Source organism: Cibotium barometz, chromosome 59 (genome assembly GCF_041138505.1).
Source record: "Cibotium barometz isolate CiBa-2024 chromosome 59, ASM4113850v1, whole genome shotgun sequence".
Lineage (NCBI taxonomy): Eukaryota > Viridiplantae > Streptophyta > Polypodiopsida > Cyatheales > Cibotiaceae > Cibotium > Cibotium barometz.
This window is the reverse complement of record NC_141104.1, coordinates 30,058,037-30,075,551: the sequence shown is the minus strand read 5'-3', so window position 1 is coordinate 30,075,551 and position 17,515 is coordinate 30,058,037. Positions and strand designations below refer to the sequence as shown.

The 17,515-nt window shown below is 39.6% G+C and overlaps 1 long non-coding RNA gene across 1 annotated transcript; it reads right to left on the bottom strand.

Annotated features, from left to right (window-relative positions):
• Window positions 1–2,517: 2,517 nt before the first annotated feature.
• Window positions 2,518–3,408, bottom strand: LOC147605692 (uncharacterized). The gene is made up of 3 exons (XR_015265144.1): window positions 3,223–3,408; window positions 2,918–3,142; window positions 2,518–2,745 (listed from the first exon to the last, which is right to left on the bottom strand). It is a non-coding gene; the product is annotated as an uncharacterized LOC147605692 (long non-coding RNA).
• Between the last annotated feature and the right edge of the window lie 14,107 nt (window positions 3,409–17,515).

Genomic DNA, 17,515 nt, shown 5'->3' with positions numbered 1-17,515 from the left:
AAGTCTTAACTATGCTTATGCATTAGTCCATACAGTCTATATAGACAAGGTAGTCAATCTTGATAGCAATTTCTAAGGCAAAGCCTAATAATTGGTCTCTTTGGGAGAGTAATATCTTCCAATCTATTTGGAATTAGAGAAAAACAAAAACTAAAAAGTGTTAGGACTTCTATTGCTCTATAAAGCATGTCTCAGTGTGATGGTTCTCAAAAAATGAGTTCTAAGGTCTCTTTGAGAGCATTCGAAATAGTCAAAGTTGTGTTTTCAGCATAAAACTACCAAAAACAGCTAAGTGTCTCACTTTGCGCTCAAATAACTCAAAAACGAAAGGGATTTGGCTTTTCTATAGTCTCATACACTCATGTAGAGTTTCTTGTCCTCTAAAACTTTTGTCTTTATGTAAATCTCTGATTCTAAACACATGGAAAGATAAATGCTTTGCAAATTAGCCCCTAATGAAGGTTAGACCTAAAATCTGGTCTTAAACTAGTCAAATATTCTATCTTCTAATTCTTTAACTCCAATAGTGTTTAATTTATGAGTAAAACTAAGGTATTCAACAATAGTTATTGGCGGAAAATCCCCCCTCTCATCTTCTCACGGTGTTTCCCCATCGTTGCCATGGTTAAGCATGCCATAAACCGACTCAGATTCTTCCATATACATGCTTATCGATATATTTATTTAATATCAAAAGAATTTAAAGCAAAATAATAGAAAGAGTGTTTGTTTACTTCTCCAATATATTTGCTAATGTCTTGATTGATTGGGAATCCATGTCTACTCTCCAGAAGTTGTGGAAGAGCTGCTTGTAGATTTAGCAAGTCTCTCCGATCTATTATCAGGGGCTGCAATCTGCAACAACAGGTATAACTTTGCGTACAGTTATTAGATACTAGTTGTGTGGGTACTTAAAATTATCAGAATATGTGCGGTCTACAACCTAGGCGTAATTGCTAAAATCTGTTGTATGTGAAAGTCGACTCCAAAAATAGATCACGTTTTAGTTTTTTATCCAATTTCGATTTGCATATCCATCTCCACACTTAAAGGCTTCCTTTGAGTATACTAACTAATTGAAAACTCAATCTTAAATTTTCACTTAATTTTAACACTTAGAATCTTTACTGCTGAAAAACCATTGAAAACGTGCTGGAGTTCATTACTGAAATCTGTAGCATCCAAAACTTAGATTTATCTTTAATCATAACTTGGTTAATCTTGGAGGTATGTTACACTAGTAGTGGGATGGATCTCTTTGTAGTTTTGGATATAGGCATGGACATTGAGATAGATACTTTAGCAAGGGTTGACCTCATTGAAGATGAGGTTGAACTCTAGTTCTTTCATTGTACTTTTATTATGGCTATGGTCTTGCTTTTGGTTGTTTGTGATTGGTGATTGATTGATTGAGATTACATGTATAGATTCATGCCTTTTTGAGATCACATGTATATATTTACTGTGATATGTTGCTTTTTGTGGCATTACTTAATCATTGTCCTTTGGATTGTTTTTTATGGCATTACTTGATATACCTAAACCTTTGCATGTATCCATCCCTTTCACCACATTACTCAATTTATACCTATTTCTTTTCTCTTTCCTTAGCATATTTTTCCTTGCAAATATGCTTTCTAGAGATTCATTTGTATATAAATGCACCAAAAAATCATGCATATTATCAATATCTTGTGCATATAGTTTAGCAAATGATATTTTTGGGGATTGAAGATTTTGTTTTTCTTTGCAAGGTCCACAATTACAACTGCATAGGAAATTATTGCAGATTGCATCTATAAGAACACTAATTTCAAAGAAACTAGACGTGCTTATAGACGCGTTTATAGACTCCAGTATAGATGCAACCGTAACTTAGGCGTCTATAAGAGCGTTTAATTTCAAAGGAACTAGACTCGCTTATAGACGCGAGTATAGATTCCCCGTAACTTGCGTGTCTATGCAGCGCATCTATGCTTGCTTTATGTTGTAGTGCGAGCTTCTATGGTGGTAGTGCCTTTTAGTACATGTGGTAGTCCATCATGACTGCAAACCTCTCAGTCTCTCATTCTATCCTCTCTTGCAAACTCCTCATGTTGAAACCTAGTGTGTGATATGTGACATAGTTTTATATTGTTTTGGTAAGCACACACACTTTTATATTTCCTTGTTAGAATTTAATTAAGGACATGACAAAGGTGAGGTGATGTGCCATGAGTCGTGTGAGAAGGAAACTTTTTGACTATAGTTGACTTGTATGATCGCATTGAAACAAAAGAAATGGGACATGAACCCCCCATAATGGCCTCGTGCTATGCATAGAGAGTTGCTTACACTTTCCTTTGTTTAATATAATTCTGTCGTGGGGGGGAAGGAGCACACATGGAGGTCATGTTATCTATAAGATCGAGTACAAGCAATCAAGACTTAAGACAATAACGTATCGTACTGCAAGGCACAAACAACGAGTTAAGGGGGGGGGGAGAGAGAGAGAGAGAGATTAGATGAGAGTAGATCTATAAGAAATGGGAGAACATTATATACCCATGAGCATAACAATGTGTACTAGACCATTTCTCTTGGCTACCTCGTATTTTATTATATCTATAAGAAATGGGAGAACATTATACACCCATGGGCATAACGATGTCTACTAGACCATTTCCTTATACAGCCATATTTTATTTTATTCGAGGAAGCAATGCTCGGAAGAGGCTTGAGAGATCAATCGTACTCCAACATGGCCTGCACATGTAGAAAACCAGAGGGAACATGTGATCAGAAGAGAAGAATTAGCCACACACAGAAACGTATTAGGAGGAGGATGAGGAGGCCCTTTATACACTTTCTACACAGAGAGCATCTCTCCACTGCAGCTGCAGCTGTGTGAAGAATGATAAGGTGAGAGCATACTCACTTTGCTTCCTTTGCACGACGGTACACACCTAGTAGCAAATGCCAACAGGAGAAAGCAAGAACAAGCAACCCATTGAACCACAGCAGCTCATTGGATGGAAAGTGCAGATTCCTCCTCTTCCTATGCAATCGTCGTTTGGCTGCAAATTGTCTATGCTGCCTGCTGCCGCCATACGCATGTCATCGGGGCTGGTTGACACGCCCGACTGTTCGGCCACATGATTGTCTGCATCCGCCGATCGTAGGTGGTTTGTACGTGTATATAATATACATGTATATGAGGATTAATCTTATTATTACACGTACCTAGGTGTCGGCCCGTTGATCCGGTGCAAAAAAAGGCGATCACCAGCCATGTAACTATCACAAGCACCTTAGAAGCTTTACGTCCTCCCGCACCCATGTCTCGTCAATTGGTGGATGTGTGTGAGAGGCCGAGAAAGTGAGTGCGCGCGCGTGTACGTGACTGTGTTGTGGGAAGGAAGAGAGGGCTGCCGCGGTTTTATAGAAGTCGTGTAGCTTGCTTCAAACGTGCAGTTTGGTCCTACCACTTATAACGTAGAATTATATTGTATTTTCTAAGTGCTTGTAAATTTTTTTGTTTGGTTAATTGATCGTGGCATTACATATTTACCACTAATGTAGAATTATATTATATTTGCTAAGTGTTTGTAAAGAAAAATTGTTTAGTTAATTGATTGTGCCATTACCTTTTTATAATAGATATGAAGACTATTATAGTAGCTCAATGGTCCCTCCAATAGGCAAAAGATGTATATTCCCATGTAGATTTGTTTAGTACATTACTCCATATGTAGTCTATTAGAAGACTGTGTGCCATTGTGTGGGATCAGTAAATTAATTGTTTGATATTTTTCCCTGAATGCTTGTAAACTTCTAGTTGCTAATTTGTTTGTTTCATATGTGCCAACGGTTAAAGACTCTGAAAATGATGAGTTTAGTTATTTTTTGTTGGCGAATTTATATTGAGTATGAGTGTGTGATGTATGGCCCGAACACTTAGTGATGCCATGACGTTGTGGCTATTTTGTATGTCTTCATCGTATGTTTTTTCAACGAGCTCCTTATGTTATGTGAGTGGACTATGAGTTGGTATTTGATTTCTTTAATGCCAAGTGTTTGGATTTTGTATTTTGATCTTTTTTGCACAACCTAAAAGATAGGTCAGGAGCTTTATATTTTCCCATGTGGGTGTCAACTAAATGCTAAAACATTAAATAAACAAAATCTAAAGCATAAAACAAAAGGAGTCATATATTTTCATGAGTGGGATATCTAGTATAATATAAATAAATCCCTATCGAATCACTAAATCCTAAAGCATTAAGCACAAAAATCTAAAACATAAAACAACAAAAATATGAAGCAACAAATGACAACCACACACATCCACATATGACAATCGAACGTACTCATACGTACGTATTTTTGGGTCCATGTGACTTAGCAACTTTTATCATCTATATTTAATGTTGAAAAAAAGGAAATACTTAGAGGACATAAAAAATTAAGTTTGGTCACAAATTTAGTAATTTTACATATGTCAATTTGGTCAATTTTGAGACTTTTTATGCATGTTTTGTGGTGTCATTTGTAAGCGATTTCTATTCTATACTTAACCATGTTAGATAATGTATAAGGGGGTCATAGGGAATAGTTTAGCCTAAAGGAAGCTCATACGGGGGTTTACATAGTAAATATAACTACAAATGGGTGCCCGAAACAAGACTGGGACACCAAATTGGTCCTTAGTTTTCAGTAACGGCCTCGCATGAGGTGTAGATAACTCTATTTGTGAGAGAGACGTATTACAGAAAGTTAGTTCATCATAGGAAGAACAAAGTCCGTGTTCAGGACATTGTGGCTATTACCGTAGATTCATCTACATGTACGCTGTCCTAGCCAGACCATTATATGCTCTTCTTGTAAAGTTTAATTGGACATAATTGGGAGATTCCGCATGGGGTGGCCGGTATTCTCGAAACGAATCCGCCATCACCACTTTCCAGTGTTATATATATATATATATATATAACGTATCTTCTTCAATTTGGTTCAAGGTCATGTTTTGAGAAGGGATTTCTATCTTTAACGTTTTCGTGCATGATAATCTACTAATTCTCATGGGCTATTGTTTTTGGCTTCTTCCAAAGCCTTGAGGTGATTTCTGTGTAGGATAGAGAGAGAGAGATTTTGACATTCGGACTGGCCGTCCTTAGACAGGGAATGCCGGATAGAGAACATGATTTACGCCCTCTAGGAGCCATTTTGTAGAACCCAGAGTGGACAAGATTTAAAGAGGTATACCCCAGATAGCCGCGACGTCCAGCATGGTGGTTGGTTTGATGGGCATCAGAGAAAGGCCTTATAGGCTAGATCTTTTGTTGGCGATTCTCTCTCTAATTTTGAGTTTTTGTATTGACAAATATTATTATTACTTTAGATTGTAAATGATTATGGTTTACTGAAAATCTCTTCATTTTTTGAAGTATGATGTGATTTTTTTGTAAGTTTTTAGAAATTTTGTGCTTAGATCATGGAATAGAATATGGGTATATTTCAGACAAGCACATACATCCAACAATCTTAAGTAGCTGCCAACATGTAAAGTTGAACTACACAATTAACATGAATGTAAGAATTCTTAAAACTTAAAATTCGTTGAAGGAATTAAAGATTAAACTTAGTAGTATTCATCACATATAGAACATGCTAAAACTCCAAAAATTTACATTAGATGGATATGGCATAATACTTCCAAAAATAAAATATAATATAAGCCTACTTTAGAAGCCTATAATACATGAATACAACATGTTAAAACCCCAAAAAAGAAAATCTAAAGTAAAAAACACGACAAGCTAAAACATCACATTAGGTAAAATTTGGCCTTAAAAAGGGGGACCTCTAAAAAATGCCATGTCAACTTTCTCTTAAAAATGGGTTGATGGTTAAATTTTTACAAATCAAATCAAAATTTGTCAGAGATTAGATTGGGAATATACTCTTCAAGATCTTTCCAATTTTATATAGCGTGATGGACAATTTTGTATATTCAACAAGTTCCCAAATTGGAGATGATGTGGTGTGACATATCATGTCATCATTGCCAAAGGCTAGGAGATATCTTCAAGGGAACCACTCACCTTTACTCCTCTCAATGTGTTGTGGGGATCTTTCCGATGGTCAAGCTCATAACCCTTGAGGTCTCAAAGACCAATCACTACTACATGATAGCCTAATACCGGTGCTTATACCGACGTCACTAAACGGGGTCTAAAAAAATCCCATCATCGGTATAAACGCCGGAACGATGACGTCGGTATAAGCGTCGAGGATTAATACCGGCGCCTATATCGGTGTTACACCAGCGAGCATACCGACGTTACCACCGGCGAGCATACCGGCACATATACCGGCAACTATACCGGCGCCTATAACGCTACCTATATCGGGGAATATACTGACGCTTTACGTCCTCCTGCACCCATGTCTCGTCAATTGGTGGATGTGTGTGAGAGGCCGAGAAAGTGAGTGCGCGCGCGTGTACGTGACTGTGTTGTGGGAAGGAAGAGAGGGCTGCCGCGGTTTTATAGAAGTCGTGTAGCTTGCTTCAAACGTGCAGTTTGGTCCTACCACTTATAACGTAGAATTTTATTGTATTTTCTAAGTGCTTGTAAATTTTTTTGTTTGGTTAATTGATCGTGGCATTACATATTTACCACTAATGTAGAATTATATTATATTTGCTAAGTGTTTGTAAAGAAAAATTGTTTAGTTAATTGATTGTGTCATTACCTTTTTATAATAGATATGAAGACTATTATAGTAGCTCAATGGTCCCTCCAATAGGCAAAAGATGTATATTCCCATGTAGATTTGTTTAGTACATTACTCCATATGTAGTCTATTAGAAGACTGTGTGCCATTGTGTGGGATCAGTAAATTAATTGTTTGATATTTTTCCCTGAATGCTTGTAAACTTTTAGTTGCATAAGAAAAATGTTGATAGAATACGATTATGTTTGTAGGAATTGATGTCATAATGTGCAAGGTAAACTCAGAGGTCCGAACATGGCTCAGAGGCACAAAGGCATGGCTTAGAGGTTCTTATGGACATGGAATACCAATCAAGAAATACTCGTGTGATACCAAAATTGGTGATCGTCACACTGATCAAAAATAATATGCACAAAAAATTTAATACATGATTCACAAAATAAAAATGATGATCATCTTCACACCACCTCTCAATCCACAAGCCATATGACACCTCAAACGGTACCCTCGCACATCTCATGCAGTGCGACACCTCAATCGGTACCCTCGCACTTCTCATTGCTATACTCAGACACTATCCACGTTAGTTAAATAATTAATTGAACACATCAATTAATCCCAACGTCGTCTTGAGATATAGACAACCCATAAATAATCAAATAGCCACACACATGTTTTCCAAGCGCAAGTACTTCAAAAATCACCCCTCCATATACGAACCAGCTGAAACAAACAATGGAGGCCCACAGCATACCATATATGGGCGCCCCCCATATACACTTGCATAAACACATGAGAGGATGGCTTCATGATTGGTGTGGAAGACTAAATTTACACAAAATGCATATGCAATAAACCAATCAAATGAATGTATTTAAGACGAGTCTAAGTGTCCCATACCACATAGGCGCGTTGTATACACACACATAGGATGGTAAAAAGATAGAAGACATAAATGTGTCTTGAGTAAGTATATGAAACCAATCTGATGTCCCATACTACTAGATTAATTCCATACATCACTTCCTTCGAATAGAAGTTTGAGGCAGAGTGGCCAGTTCCCTCTGAAACTTAAATTCCGAAACAAATTTTCTCTATCTAGAAATTTTATTTAAGTTACTAGACTTGAAATAACATTAATGTTGAATCTATAATTTATTAATTAGGTTCTAAGGTTGTAAAAATAGTTATGAAAAGTTGTATAAAATGAAATGATTATATACATATACATACCTCCATCATTGTGGTGTAATTGAAATAATATGTCAAAAATAATATTAACAATCGAAAGAGATGTGAGTTATTATCACTTTTATGAGCCATGAATTGCCTAGTAGCATTGGGTAGGCACCTTTAATATCCTCCAACAAGAGCACCACCACTGCGATATGAAAACTAAATCTAGCTACCTTCAATGTGAGCTCATGGATCAATCCGAGTGGCTGTACTCGCCATTTTAACGGTGAATGGAGTGGGCTCCCATATGCTCAAACTGAGCATTTGACATGTCATATCCGAGAGTATGTTGACTCCATAACTGCTATCCAGCTGAACTTTTTCTATATCCACTCCGTCCAACTTGACCTGGATCATCGGGATAACTTCATCATAGAGACAAGGGCTTCCCTCAGCGGGGTTTCTTCTTGTCCTGAGGTAGCATGTGGCAGAGCAGCTACTCCATGAAATTCGGAATGAGCGTTAGGAGCTGTTCAACTGACATGTAAATTGAATGCTGCTTTAGATCTTCCCACGGATTGTACTTTGAAGATTCCACTTCATAGCTGTTCACAGGTGAAGTCATCATCCCGATTCCACAAACATGGACGGATGAAATATTGGCATTTGTCACCACTGGTCTAATGGAGTATAGCCTTTCTCGGGATCAAAGGAAATGGATTGTTGTCCAAAGTTGGACTTTCTAAGTAATAGCTGGCCAACTCTTCAAGAAAGGCATCGACCAGATCCTCCAGAGGTGCATTCCATGTCACAAACAAGAAGTCGTTCTCTCAGGGAGGCCCATCAAGGAATTAGTGGAAGACACTTTGCATGATAAGTCACAAGATAAAAGATCCTCTAGGCGAGTCTCTAGTGGCCATTGATAATCGGCGATGCCTATAAGTGGGCCAAGAAGTGTGATGTTTGCTAGAGTCTCAGCCAACAAAGACTGCATGCCACATAACCTAATCCTTCCCCTCGAGCTGTTCGAGAAATGGGCTCTTTATTTCCTGGGACCATTCAAGCTGCCACCCCGCTTCACCTGGAACAAATATAATCTAGTGGCAACAAACTACAGCACAAAGTGGTGGAAACCTGAGTGCTCCAGGACAATTTGGCCATGTTAATAGCTAAGTTTCTCTTTGAAATGATCATCAGCCGTTTTAAGCTAGATGAAGATCACTTCAAGAGCTTCTTCATCACTGTAGTGATCTAGAAGCAGAGGAAGAAGTGGGTCGACCACTACCACTCCAAGCTCTGATTCTTCAAGGAAGAGGATCCAGTCCCTATGTTAACTTGACCATTCTGGATTGTGGAGAAATTATATGATAGACCTTTCCTCCTCGGCATGCTCACAGGGGAGCTCTTCAAGAAGCTAGTCAAACGACTACCGTGTGTGATCGTACAACAAGCCAATGCCATCAAATCCATTCATTTATGTGATGGTGTCACTCACCCACTACCTTGGAATCCATCACATTAACTTGGGTGCCCCTCTCCGAACAATCATTGCAGAAGTCGAGCGATGTGAGCCCACATCATCATGATTATTCGACGGCGATGCGGTAATCATGAATGACACATAGCACCATAACTAAATTTGGGTTATCACTAATTATAGTTAATTATATTGTATCTATCTATTTGCATGCAACCACTTTTTTCACTCACAACTACGACCTTGCACTTGCGCAACCCTTTGCTACATTTGCAACTCCTTCTCTTCTCTCTCGCCCACCACCTCCCTTGTTTATCATCATGGTGACCTTTCAACTGTGCAACCCTTTGCTACATTTGCAAATCCTTCTCTTCTCTCTTGCCCACCACCTCCCTTGTTTATCATCATGGTGACCTTCGAACCCTTCACCAGTATTGCCACCGATAACACAAAAGTGAAGGCATGGCTAGAGACCACACGCCTTGCCGAATTCCTCAACATCCCTTAGCACACAATGCCTATACACCTCAACATCCCTTAGCACACAATGCCTATACACCTCAACACAAACCACCTTGTGCTCCAACTACACGTCGATACCACAATCACCCTGTGTGGTGGTGATGAAACCACACTAAGAGAAGCCCGGTTGGCCAACTGCTTAAAGTTGCCCCCCTCATCAGCCTCATAGAAGTTGGCCCCGCCAAGAAGGAATTCCTCGTACACACCTCGTACACACCTTTGGTGACTGCGTGAGAGCGGGGAACATAATCCACCAACATTATGTGCTATTCAATGTTTCTGGAGACCATATGGTTTTAAAACAAGACCCATCACATCTCTACAGCCACCACGAGGGGCTGGCTCCATAAAGCGGAGAAAGGCGAAGACTTGAGCAACCCTCTTCTTCAACATACTCCTACAAGATGCCAACTTCCTATAGAAAAACAACACCCACACAAAGATGGGACAACTCCTCACCCTCATGTTTCCGTTCGTCGGTGTAGTGCTTGTACCAAACTCCGCCTCGACCATCAAAGCCGCAACACCGTCCCCACCTTCCCTAGCGCGTCTAGAAGTGTAAAACCTTCCCGAGCCCCAGCCTAAATACCAACCGGTGACTTTTCCCATTGAAATTGCCAGCTTTGAGTAAACCACCAGCCTTAACATGGAGATGGGGTGCACTCGCATTTCTCCCATGGCATCCTAGTTCAAAAGGAAGCTGATCTTTCCCTCCAATAACTCCAAAGAGAAGACGCCATGCGTCCTGCTGGAGTTTCCCTCCACTCAACTAGTGTCGTAGAACCCTCTTCCTATCCTAATCACCCCAACTCAATCTTTGGTATCCTCCAGCACTACGGGAGGCTATCACCGCCCATCAACATCCCCACATCCCACTAGCACACTGAGTGCCTCGCCCAGTGCTTCTAAGGAGAAGATCCTTTTGGCACCCGCCACAAGAAGCTACCCAGACACTTTGCCTACAAGACACCATCACAACCGCCTCTAGCAAAACAACAACTCCCTCCAAGATTGGATGGTGGATATGTAGTAGGAGCTTACTATGGCCAAAGAGGATAAATCCCAAGCCGCCTTGCAACTCACCAATTTTTTCAACTCCCTCAAATCACAAACTCTCAAGGAGAAAAACCAAATCGCCTTCCCTGATGCCTAGCTCAAGTCCCACACAAACCCCTTCCCTGACACCATCCACAGCGACATTGGTGTTGTCATGGGACCCTTTTGTACTTCTTGAAGAATTATATAAAAATCTCATAAATTATATCATAATTTGAACAAATACTTGAATTGAAATTGATAATTAAATAACTTAGCATAACACAAGGGAGAAGAATTAGAATAACATCACCATCAGAAGTAAAGGATAGAGAATACCACAAAGTAAACCAAATTGGGTGCAATATCCCTCCTCAAGCATGTAGCTCCCTTCCACGACTTGAGTATTTAGAGAATTTTATTCATAAAAATAGTCCAAGCAGCTAAGAATAGATGAGAATACAACTTGGGCTTGCTTTTTCCACTTTTGGGTTGCTCCTTGAGCATTCGTGTAGACATATTGAAGTCTCACATTGAGTGGTAACCCCATGGTGTTGGCTTCAAATGGATTAAAAGATCTTGTGGGTGTCCTATTTGGGCCTAAGGGATGACTATTTGATGGCCCTAGATTGTCCATAGACAATGAGCTAGTTGTCCTGAAAGGGTATCAGATTGGGATTCGGAAAAGGTTTCAGTAATATCTGCCAAATTTCCTACCGATTGGGTCCCACTTTCCTGCGTAGGTACTCTAGAAGGTGCCCTAGGCCCTATGGCAGTGTCTATATGACGTCGCGACCGCAAGTGCATAAGGTCAAATTTTAAGTTTTTTTTTTTACAAATATTTTTTTTCAAAAAAATCCAAAAATTTTCAAGTTGGCTCAAACCTTGCCAGAACCCATTTTGAACCCCCTCGAACACATTAGGCCAAAAAATAGCGTATTTTTTCGGATCGAAAATCGCCTAAAATTTACCAGTTTCCCATACTGACTCACTATGGGAAAATGGTTCCGGGACCGAAATTTTGACAATGGGTGTCATCTAACCTCTCGAAAAGTTAGATAACCTCCCAAATTTTTGCAACAGAAAATGAAAATTTTTTCAGACTTTTTTTTGGGACCCCCTTATCCGGTGCGGTGGCGGTCTTTATGGTGCGGTGTGTGGGTCTCTCCGCGCGGTGTGCTGTCCACACACAACCGCCTTCTTTTATTATCCATATTTTTTTTGAAGTGTGTGTGCAGTGAACTAAATGCGTGTACAGTTGTGAGATTTGCAGCGAATTCAATGCGTGTGCAGTGAACTAAATGCATGTGCAATAAATTCGAAATGTTCAATCTTCATGTGTGTGTACAGATTTCAGTTCCTCTACCGGTGCAGGTTTAACAGAGAACTAAAATGCAGGTTTAACAGAGAACTCAAATGCACAAAATTAATGATGCAGAAAACTGAACTAAGCTAAGCTAAGAACAGAAAATAAAACGAACATGCAAAAAACTGAAACTGTAAAAAATTTCCTTAAACAGAATGACAGAAATGCAAAAACAGGCCTCTGTTTTTCGCACACAAATTGAAATTTGCAGGTTTAGCGCCTACCTCCAATCCTTCCCATGTGTTGAATCCTTGTCCTGACCTCGAGGGGACAAGTGTAGCCAGCCAATCACACTCAAATTGCAAGACAAATAAAGAGAATTTAACAGCAAATTAGTCTTAAATAAGTACCAAAATTAGTCCCAAAGCCTCCTCTCCTATCCAACAGTTTTCCAACAGATTGGAGCTTAATAAGGAGTGGTAGTGTGTGTACGGTGCTCAACTAATGTAGGCACTCGCTCCCTGACAGCGGCGCCATTGTAGAGCGGTTCTCTCTACCGTGCAATATAGTGCTCATAGAGTACTACCAATCAACAAATGTGTTAAGAAACACAATGTCAATCCGAGGACTCGACCCGATTAGTGCATGAAGGCTTATCCCATGAGAGAGAGTTCACATACACAAACCACCACTTGACGATTCAACCATTCAACACCTCAATCAATCTCTCAATCCCTTAAATCCACTACACTAATCAAGACAACAAGCAATGCATAGCACTCTCTTAATCCCATTCAAACATTGATTAAATCTTAGCTTTCCCTAATGCCTGCAAATCCATAAGCGTGCATCTACTAACCCACAAGCTTAAGCAAGCAGAGAATGTAACATTCACAAACCCACAAGCTCATAGAGAGAGTCTGTCCATGAATAACTCATGTTGCCAAAGAAGTGGGCAAGAGCTTGCATCAATGGAGACTACACACACACACTACAAGCATGCAGCATACACAAGAGAAAGAAAGAAGCATTCAACTAATCATAGATTATTCTACTTCAATGATGCTAAAACAAATTAAGAGAAAGAAGTGGAGCTATACTCATTGGAGCTTGATGCTCATTAGAGTACAATAGAGAGAGAGTTAGAGAGCTGCCAGAGCTTGAGAGCTCAAGAGCTTCACTCAATAGCTTATGAGAATGGCAAAAATGTCCACTTTCTTTAGCTAACCTCTCTTTTGTAGAGAGGTCACTAACCCTAACCCTAGGCCTCTTTCACACATGGGCGGGCAACCCCATAAGTGAGCCTTGCTTAATACACTTAGAACTCTCATTTAGAACCCATATTGGCCTAAAACGATTTACATTGCACTTCGGCACAAAAATATAGAAAAATTATATGCGTCTTCATGTTCCCATGGCTGTAATCCCGCTCTCTCGCATTAATTGCTTCCGGCCTCCTTCCATAATCCGTGTTCCCGTGAGTGTTTCCATGGAATAATAATCAATTAAAGTTTTATTTTTATGATGACAAGTTTCTCATAAGATTTTGATTAATAACTTTATATATCCTATCCATAAAAGTAATAATAACTCACATCTCTTTCGAGTGTTAATATTATTTTTGACATATTATTTCAATTACACCACAATGATAGAGGTATGTATATGTATATATTCATTTCATTTTATACAACTTTTTCTAACTATTTTTACAACCTTAGAACCTAATTAATAAATTATAGATTCAACATTAATGTTATCTCAAGTCTAGTAACTTAAATAAAATTTCTAGAGAGAAAATTTATTTCGGAATTTAAGTTTCAGAGGGAACTGGCCACTCCGCCTCAAACTTCTATTCGAAGAAAGTGATGTATGGAATTAATCTAGTATGGGACATCAGATTGGTTTCATATACTTACTCAAGACACATTTATGTCTTCTATCTTTTTACCATCCTATGTGTGTGTATACAACGCGCCTATGTGGTATGGGACACTTAGACTCGTCTTAAATACATTCATTTGATTAGTTTATTGCATATACATTTTGTGTAAATTTAGTCTTCCACACCAAACATGAAGCCATCCTCTCATATGTTTATGCAAGTGTATATGGGGGGCACCCATATATGGTATGCTGTGGGCATCCATTGTTTGTTTCAGTTGGTTCGTATATGGAGGGGTGATTTTGGGGGTACTTACGCTTGGAAAACATGTGTGTGGCTGTTATTTGATTATTTATGGGTTGTCTATATCTCAAGACGATGTTGGGATTAATTGATGTGTTCAATTAATTATTTAACTAACGTGGATAGTGTCTGAGTGAAGCAATGAGAAGTGCGAGGGTACCGATTGAGGTGTCGCACTGCATGAGATGTGCGAGGGTACCAATTGAGGTGTCATATGGCTTGTGGATTGAGAGGTGGTGTGAAGATGTTGATCATTTTTATTTTGTGAATCATGTATTAATTTTTTTGTACATATTATTTTTGATCAGTGGACGATCACCAATTTTGGTGTCACACTAGTTTTTCTTGATTAGTATTCCATGTCCATAAGAACCTCTAAACCATGCCTTTGTGCCTCTGAGCCATGTTCAGACCTCTGAGTTTACCTTATAGGTTATGACATCAATTCCTACAAACATAATCGTATTCTATTGACATTTTTCTTATGCAACTAAGGACAATCGCTTCCTCGAATGGGAGGACTGTTACACGTATATATTTTATCATATTTTTGATGAATTAATAAATCCTAAAAAACATGTTTAATTTAATTTGTGCAGGTTTCAGCTTAATGGAATGTGCAAGTGAGCATAAGATTAATATATATGCAAATGTGCACAAAGTCATTTTATGTAACAAGGCCCACTAACAATTATATTTGGGCAAAGGTTTTTATATGTACAAACCTTAGGGATTTTGATATGATTAAAAATATGTAAAGAAGTTGAGATTTTTAGGGATCCACAACAACGGTATCTCATTTTAAGATTGCAGACTTTTTCTCAGAGCACCTCTAGTCAATGACCAGGGTAACATGTACATGGGTGGAGATGGTGTTCGCTCTACGAAGTCACCTATCATCCAGAGAATGTGAAAAAATTAGGGGAGCTCTCTAAAAGTGAGTTCTTAGACTTATCAAAGCCTTCCAGAGCAAGGGAGTCTAGAGATGATTGGCTCATTAAGCCAGACATGCCTGGACCATCCAATGCCCAGTCCTCAAAGCCATCCATAGATGATTTACTTTGTGTAGATCTAAATTTGGAAAGGGACAGGAAAGGCAAGAGCAAAATGGATTAGGGGGCTGAGAACCAATGGGAGTTTGTACGACAAATTCCAGTGACAAAGGTCTTTCAGGATGACCCACTTCAAGAGGTCTATAAGGACTCTTTAGAAGGATATTATGCCACAACTAGATTTCCAGAGCTAGATCTTCCTCTAGCACTTGTGGTGGTAGTCGAGAAGCTTGCAGGACACATGAACCGAATCGTTGATAAATGGGCCAATGAATACCGAACCGTAGATTGGAAGGAGATTCGAGAGCTCACGTGGAAAGGACAACCATAATTCATGGAAGTGTTCTCAAAAAATACAGCTAAACCAGGAGAGATAGCATTTCTTGGAGAAAACACCATATTGGGGAATATGGGAATTTTCCACAAGTTTGGGACACGTGGTCAAAAGTTTGGATTAACCATAACTTGAACACCACTAATGCAAAATGAGCGCTTTATAGCTCTTTAGATTTCATTTTTCAAGCGCTTTCCAACGATAGGTCATATGATAGGGTTTTGAGAAACTTACAAACATGTTATCCATGTCCCCTTTTTTAAGTATTCAAAAATGGGAATTGGGAAATTCCCAAATTCACTAATATGGTGTTAGAAACTGTTGCCCCCTCCCCTACGAGAGTTCACTAGAGAGGGACCCTCAACATCAAAGTGGACCACTGCAAGTAGCCCAACTCTAGCACCAAGATATTATCCTACACCAAAAGTGCGACCACCACAGATCACACCACAACAACGTTTCTCTCACTATGACAATCGGAAGGTAGGGGAGCCAACTCGGCCTCCCATAAATGCACCTCCTGAAATGCAGGTAACAAGATCTTTGGAGGGGGTTGGTGAGGCAGGTAATAGGGTACCCACACCGATTTGGGATGCATGTGGACCATCTTACCAAAGAGAGGAACAGTTCCCACTGAGAGTGAGAGGCCGTAGACCCTATGATGAGTATTCAAGACAAGTAAGGCCATCAACTCTTCAGAAACTGGTAAAGAAGTATGAAGGGTCGGGAGATCCATATGACCATGTAGTAGCATTTAGGCAAGCAGTTCGAGCTGACTGACAAGCATACGCAAATTGAAGGATTTGGGCTCACTCTTGAGGGAAAGGCCCTTGCTTGGTTTCAGGCACTAGAGGCTTCAGACAAATCTTCTTTACGAGTTTTGGAAGAGAGATTCATTGCTGCTTTTTCCTTGATGGGGATTCAACATGACACGGTAGCAAACATCTACTCTTTCAAGCAAGGCGAGACTGAGGGTGTTAGAGACTGTGTAAATAAGATAAAGCAGTACATTAATCGTTGCCCAGAAGATGAGAAGCCCACCCAGAGTCAATTAATTTCTCTCTTCTTAAAAGGACTCAAAAATTCAACACTGCACACACATCTCTATGCAAAGAAGCATACAAATTTCAATGAGTGTTGCCATGATACTATGGATTTCACAGATAACTTCAAATTCCAAGATGGTACTGGCCTTGAGGTGAAACCTAGAGATCAGTGGGGTGATGACCAAAGTTCAGGGTCAAGCGCGCTAGTAAATCCAGACCACATAGCTAACCTAGTACTAAGGAGATTGGGACAAACCTATCGCCCACCCATGCAGCCACAACAACAGCAGCAGCGAATGAGGAGTGTACTACTACCTACTACAGGTTCTCATCTTTGTGGAGCATGTGGCGGTAACCATAAAACCGAAGAATGTAATACCTTTTCTCCTCTAGTCACAAACAAACCCACAAAGAAGTGGTGCCGGCCTGTGCTTGGAACTTTACCCACACCACACAGGAATGTACTCACATTGTAAGAATGAGACAGGAGCGTGAGCAGCAAAGGGGTGCAGTGGCTCCACAAATGCATCAACAGTATACTAGTTTTGAACGTAAGCCACTGATGGCACAAGAGCAAGCACGACCTGTACTTGGAGCTCAACCTCCTGCTCCTAGGACAGCTCCTGTGAGGGTTGTTGACTACGACAATTCAAATATGTGTA